We start from the raw sequence: 7,895 nt of genomic DNA, 5'->3' as shown, positions 1-7,895 counted from the left end.
CAAGTACTATAGCTCGCACAGTAGCTAGCCTACTAACACCAAGAATCATCAAACAAGCCCTGCTGATATGATAAACAGTTCAAACTTACATCTAAGCATGCCATATATTACATCAAAAGCTGGTGAGGATACATCTGTTTCCATAACTCGGAGAGGGTTCGCATGATTCATCGCATGATTCACTATCAAACAAAAGTAGCAAGATCCGCCCACACAAGACAGTGCACTAGCCCTAAGATGGTTTGATAACACGCATCGTTCTGGTAATTAAACACAGGGCAATGCAAACTACCCTGAAGGATTAGCGCGACCAACTATTTCTTGTCATCGATCTCTCGGGCAATGACCACAGCACGGACAGCGGCATGGGAATCGATTTCTGGGGCGATGTCCACAGGACTGACCGCGACATCGGAATCGATCTCTGGGGCGATGTCCACAGGATGGACAACGGCATCGGAATCGATCTCCGGGGCGATGCCAACAGGACGGGCCACGACATCGGAATCATCAAGGACGTCCACCGGCACCTGCACAACCCTAACATATTAGCAAGCACATTGCAAATAATCAAAAACCACAACTATGGTAATAAGCCATTATTTTTTACCTTGTGCAGCTCACCGGGGGATCTCATCCCTCCGGGGCCATCTCCTCGTCCTCGATGGGGGCCATCACCTTGCCAGGGGAATACTGCTTCTCAACAGCGACTATCTCCTCAAACTCGGTCTTGAGCCTCACATAGGTGGCAATCAGAGTTCCTGGGGTAGGCACGGTGGGGCCCTTGCTGTTCTTCCAACTTTCTTTGAGGAGTTCGTCCGCCAACGTCCTCAACTCTTTGGCCAGTGCTTGTTTCTTGGAGTTCTTCGTCTCCATGGGTTGGCCCGCCAACATGGTCAACTCGTTGGTCGGTGCTCGCTTCCTGGAGATCACTGTCTCCAGTGGGTTGTCCGCCGGCAACTCTTTGCCTAGTGCTCCAGGATCCATCAATGAACTGACAAACAAAAAGCAATCGAAAGGAAACCACAATCGCAATGAAAACGGGAAAAGAATAGGATGTGAGAATCGGTCGGTGCTTCGCAAAAAGAAGATTCTTGGAATGAAATATAGCAGCATAACTGATTCGCCCACCTTTCCTTCGTCGGTACAGAAGAAAAATGGCAGAAGTGAGTAGCCTGGAGTGAGGTTTTCTTCAAGAAAGGGAAGAAAGGGCTTGAACGAGCGTTCCAGTGAAATGATGGTTGCTTCGTCCAGTCCAACTTGGAGGCCACCTTACCACTGCTGGTAAAGGTGTGGGTTTTGTGATATGACGGGTCATGACGGCCACACCGGGGTGACAGGTGAGTCTCGACTGTAGCACCTCGCTGTGATTTGGTGGATGGCACGCGGGCCCGGATGCTTTGAAATGTCCCGCATGTAGATAGAGCGGCTAGTCATATAGGAGTGCTCAATATTGTGCACCGCGACCAAGGCGGAGAGGAAAATGAGAGAACTACGTAATTAATGCATGAGTTTAATTAGGGTAGTTTTGTAAAGTATGAGATACATTCCTCCAATCGCAAAATGCCTTGGTTCATGAGATTTGAGATTTGAGCCCTATAAACCGGAAGGGAGGGAGTACTGCACACGGTGTAGTCTAGTCACTTGTTGAAATCTCTAGAAAGGCAAATACTCCTTTCCGGTTTACAGGGCTGTACTACTCCCTCCGTCTAGGTGTCTAAGTCATCTTACGAAAACCAAATAGTCCCAAAACACTTAGGCGCAGTGCATTAACTTCTACCTTGTTTCTTGTTTCTTGACATATCAACCAATAAGAGATGAGAGGTGTGCATGCTTTTAATGACTTGCAATGGCTAGTTCATTGCATGCAATGCTATTAATTAGCAAATAAACATTGGTGACCCCAGGAGGAAACGGTGCTAAGCGCGTGGACCTATGCAGAATGAGTATCAACCAATGGATAATGGAGTTTAATTGTTAAACAATAGCAATTTTGTCTCATCCAAGAGCCTGGCTAGTACTCCAAGGAACCGCACCACGCGAGCATTCGCAACTGCCACGTTCGGGTTGCGCTTGGCTCTTCGCCTCTTCGAGAAGACGAACAATGATGTTACTCCTACTTCTACAGTATTGAATCCACTGCTGCATGTCCGTCCACCTCGTGCGGGAGGGATAGCGTGTAGCGAAAGCTTCTACTTACTGCTCCTGCCTTTGCGTCTATGATAGGTGGTCCCAACAGGTGGTTGGCCCTCCTGTCATGCAGCCAAAGGCAGGTGCAGTTAAGGCACCGGAGCTCAGTCCGCGAGGGAGAGGGCGTTGTAGGGGCTGTTTGGATTGTGACTATCTTTGCCATATGTTGCCACATGATTTTATCCACACTTGCCACACTTGCCTTAGTTGAGTTGCTCAAATTGTTAGCCACACTTTGGCTTGCCTAAGGGAATCTTGCCACACTTTTTGTGTCTATGACATGTGGGGTTCATTGCTCATAAAACAATTCTTGCCTTAGGTGTGGCTAGAACCAAACACCTATCTAACTTGGTCAAAGTTGCCTAAGGTTAGGTGTGGCAAGGTGTGGCTAGAAACCAAACAGCACCGTAGAAATCAAATTTCTCGGTCTTGTACGAGTTGACGCGACACATCAAAGCACTGCACTCGTATAAGTCTTTTTACACATTTCAAATGGGCTACTTCGTATGTAGGAGTAGACATATTCTGCTTCGTATGTAGTCACTTGTTGCACTCTCTAAAAAGACTTATATTTGGAAACGGAGGGAGTACAACGCATGCATGCATGCCGTGACTTTCCTTTTGATACTTGCATGTGTTGATTTGATGCACCTTGCCAAATTTTGACTATAAATTTAACTAACCAAATTTTCATGCATGTCACAAAAAATTATGGGGCTGTTTGGATTGTGACTATGTTTGTCTTATGTTGCCACATTATTTTTCCCACACTTGCCACACTTGCCTGACCTGAGTTGCTCAAATTGTTAGACACACTTTGGCTTGCCTAAGGGAATCTTGCCACAATTTTTGTGTCTATGACATGTGGGGTTCACTGCTAATAAAAAATTTCTTGTCTTAGGTGTGGCTAATAAAAAAGACTTATATTTAGGAACGGAGGGAGTAGAAAATATAAATAATAATGCATGTTGGGGCAACCCACGTTTCCGCTAATTTTAGCCGTGGGCTTGTTCACAATTTTTACGAGGGGGTGGTTGTTCATTTAATGGAGGGACTTGTAGTACCAGACTTGAACGATACAAAGTGCGACTTGGCGCACCGTAACACCACTTGGAACAAGCGGGTACTCAAAAAACAATCAACAACTAAAAAAAACCGCGACCTGGCATGTAGTAGTACACAATTTTAAACGATTGTTTTGATGGAGTGAAAAAGGAAAACTACCCCACTACGTATATATAGGCCGGAGCCTCCGCGCTTGCTTGCTAGGGTTGCTCTATTCACACACTCTCATCCTCTCTAGATCTAAACAAGATAGGGGTAGTAACACTGTCTTTCTCCCTTCAAAAAACACTGGCTTTCTATCCTCACCGCTGGTTACAGATCTGGATGTATCCCCCTCCACCGGAGAAGGGGAGGAGGGGCAGCGTTTAGGCTGTCGTCGACAGCGAGGGAGGAGACCCACTGCCGGCCGCACCGTTATCTCTGGCCGAGCGCCGGCGCGGGAGGTCCTCCGATCCCTTCGTCGTTGCCTGTGGGCGGATCCGGCCTCCCGCCGCCCACCTATCCACATCCCGACGACCTTCAGGTATATCTTCGTTCGAAACCGCCTTAGCTCTACTTCCCTAGCTCGCTACGTCGCTGCATGTGCATCATTTTCTACCTCTCAGCCCCTCTCGATCGGATGGTCCAACATCACATATTTTTTCTTCTATTGTTAGAGGTAAAGCTACTTCATGGAGTCGAATCTTGTACTCCCTCCGTCCGAAAATACTTGTCATTGAAATGGATGTATCTAGATGTATTTTAGTTCTAGACACATCCATTTTGATGACAAGTAATTCCGGACGGAGGGAGTACTTGGTTCAAACAAGAAATAAAGTGGGGGTGGGGGAATTTAGTATGTACATCGGACTTGGTACAAACATGAAGGAAAGGGGGTGAAAGTAGTACAGACTGGTCATCCAACCGGTCTCTTGGTCGAAAAGGGAAATATAGGGGTAACGCTGTACACAGTGGTATGACCAGGACTAGATTTGCTATCCACACATAGGAGTAGGTGGCTAGAGTGAACAAAAATGGGACCAACCCAGATATGTTTCTTGGATGTTTGTTTCTCGGGGCAACAAACTATGAATCACCACTTTATGCCCTTGTTTACGTACATGGTACTGGACTGCTGGTGCACCCACTGTGCCATGCCCTTATACCAAATATTTAGGCTCCGTTCGGAATAAAGGGGCAGAAAACATAGGTCTTGATGAAAATAGAGGAATATGAAAGGAATGTAGTATAAAACTATGGAACAGCGAACCGGAGGAAACTCTCAAGAGAATGTGTTCGGATGGACTACGAAATGTACAAATTTGTTTTTTTAGAGTAGCATGCTTGGCAGTATGAGATGCTATTTGTTTATTCAGCTGCACAGTGACTACTCTTGTCCTCACCTCACGTACCACACATAGGTTGATTTTTTATTCCGGCAACACAACACAACAACCTGTCTAACGCATGGCAGCGAGCGCCTGCCTCGGGCTTCCGCCCAAAAAATGAGCAGCGCGTGGATGTTTCTAATCCTATGGAATCAGTACTACCAGACCAGCTTTCCTATGAAACACTATTCACCTTTCCCGTGTTCCGAACGGTTGGAAGGGAAAGAATACCGTAGGAATTGTGTTCCTACAAAAAATCCTGCACCAAACCTGTGAACCGAACGCAACCTTAGCTGTTCTTAATCTAATGTCCCTGGTAAAAATGAAGCCATGCCACTGTTATAATGTTGGAAATATGCCCTAGAGGCAATAATAAATGGTTATTATTATATTTCTTTGTTCATGATAATAGTCTATTATTCATGCTATAATTGTATTGTCCGGAAATCGTAATACATGTGTGAATACATAGACCACAACGTGTTCCTAGTAAGCCTCTAGTTGACTAGCTCGTTGATCAACAGATAGTCATGGTTTCCTGACTATGGACATTGGATGTCATTGATAACGGGGTTCGTTGTTTCGAAGCACCACGTGATGATCGGGTGTGATAGATTCTAACGTTCGAATACAACGGGTGTTGACGAGCCTAGCATGTACAGACATGGCCTCGAAACACACGCAATACACTTAGGTTGACTTGACGAGCCTAGCATGTACAGACATGGCCTCGGAACACGGAGGACCGAAAGGTCGAGCATGAGTCGTATAGAAGATACGATCAACATGGAGATGTTCACCGATCTTGACTAGTCCGTCTCACGTGATGATCGGACACGGCCTAGTTGAATTCGGATCATGTTTCACTTAGATGACTAGAGGGATGTCTATCTGAGTGGGAGTTCATTAAAAATTTGATTAGATGAACTTAATTATCATGAAGTTAGTCTAAAATCTTTACACTATGTCTTGTAGATCAAATGGCCAATGTTGTCCTCAATTTCAACGCGTTCCTAGAGAAAACCAAGCTGAAAGATGATGGCAGCAACTATACGGACTGGGTCCGGAACCTGAGGATCATCCTCATAGTAGCCAAGAAAGATTATGTCTTAGAAGCACCGCTAGGTGAAGCACCAATCCCAGAGAACCAAGACGTTATGAACGCTTGGCAATCACGTGCTGATGATTACTCCCTCGTTCAGTGCAGCATGCTTTACAGTCTAGAACCGGGTCTCCAAAAGCGTTTTGAGAAACATGGAGCATATGAGATGTTCGAGGAGCTGAAATTAGTTTTTCAAGCTCATGCCCGGGTCGAGAGATATGATGTCTCCGACAAGTTCTTCAGCTGTAAAATGGAGGAGAACAGTTCTGTTAGTGAGCACATACTCAGAATGTCTGGGTTGCACAACCGCTTGTCTCAGCTGGGAGTTAATCTCCCGGATGACGCGGTCATTGACAGAATCCTCCAGTCGCTTCCACCAAGCTACAAGAGCTTTGTGATGAACTTCAATATGCAGGGGATGGAAAAGACCATTCCTGAGGTATATTCAATGCTGAAATCAGCTGAGGTAGAGATCAGAAAAGAACATCAAGTGTTGATGGTGAATAAAACCACTAAGTTCAAGAAGGGCAAGGGTAAGAAGAACTTCAAGAAGGACGGCAAGGGAGTTGCCGCGCCCGGTAAACCAGTTACCGGGAAGAAGTCAAAGAATGGACCCAAGCCCGAGACTGAGTGCTTTTATTGCAAGGGAAGTGGTCACTGGAAGCGGAACTGCCCCAAATACTTAGCGGACAAGAAGAAGGCCGGCAACACCAAAGGTATATGTGATATACATGTAATTGATGTGTACCTTACCAGTACTCGTAGTAGCTCCTGGGTATTTGATACCGGTGCGGTTGCTCATATTTGTAACTCAAAACAGGAACTACGGAATAAACGGAGACTGGCGAAGGACGAGGTGACGATGCGCGTCGGGAATGGTTCCAAGGTCGATGTGATCGCCATCGGCACGCTACCTCTGCATCTACCCACGGGATTAGTTTTAAACCTCAATAATTGTTATTTAGTGCCAGCTTTGAGCATGAACATTGTATCTGGATCTCGTTTAATTCGAGATGGCTACTCATTTAAATCCGAGAATAATGGTTGTTCTATTTATTTGAGAGATATGTTTTATGGTCATGCCCCGCTGGTCAATGGTTTATTTTTGATGAATCTCGAACGTGATGTTACACATGTTCATAGTGTGAATACCAAAAGATATAAAGTTGATAACGATAGTCCCACATACTTGTGGCACTGCCGCCTTGGTCACATTGGTGTCAAGCGCATGAAGAAGCTCCATGCAGATGGACTTTTGGAGTCTCTTGATTACGAATCATTTGACACGTGCGAACCATGCCTCATGGGTAAGATGACCAAGACTCCGTTCTCCGGAACAATGGAGCGAGCAACCAACTTATTGGAAATCATACATACCGATGTGTGCGGTCCAATGAGTGTTGAGGCTCGCGGAGGATATCGTTATGTTCTCACTCTCACTGATGATTTAAGTAGATATGGGTATGTCTACCTAATGAAACACAAGTCTGAAACCTTTGAAAAGTTCAAGGAATTTCAGAGTGAAGTTGAGAATCAACGTGACAGAAAAATAAAATTCTTACGATCAGATCGTGGTGGAGAATATTTAAGTCACGAATTTGGTACACACTTAAGGAAATGTGGAATAGTTTCACAACTCACGCCGCCTGGAACACCTAAGAGAAATGGTGTGTCCGAACGTCGTAATCGCACTCTATTGGATATGGTGCGATCTATGATGTCTCTTACCGATTTACGGCTCTCATTTTGGGGCTATGCTTTAGAGACTGCCGCATTCACTTTAAATAGGGCTCCGTCCAAATCCGTTGAGACGACACCGTATGAATTATGGTTTGGGAAGAAACCTAAGCCGTCGTTTCTAAAAGTTTGGGGATGCGATGCTTATGTCAAGAAACTTCAACCTGAAAAGCTCGAACCCAAATCGGAAAAATGCGTCTTCATAGGATACCCTAAGGAAACTATTGGGTATACCTTCTACCTCAGATCCGAAGGCAAGATCTTCGTTGCCAAGAACGGGTCCTTTCTGGAGAAGGAGTTTCTCTCGAAAGAATTGAGTGGGAGGAAAGTGGAACTTGATGAGGTGATAGTCACCCCTTCCGAACCGGAAAGAAGCGCAGCGCGGGAAAATGTTCCTGTGGTGCCTACACCGACTGGGGAGGAAGTTAATGATG

This window comes from Triticum aestivum, chromosome 5D (assembly GCF_018294505.1).
Source record: "Triticum aestivum cultivar Chinese Spring chromosome 5D, IWGSC CS RefSeq v2.1, whole genome shotgun sequence".
NCBI lineage: Eukaryota > Viridiplantae > Streptophyta > Magnoliopsida > Poales > Poaceae > Triticum > Triticum aestivum.
This window is presented reverse-complemented; position numbering follows the sequence as displayed.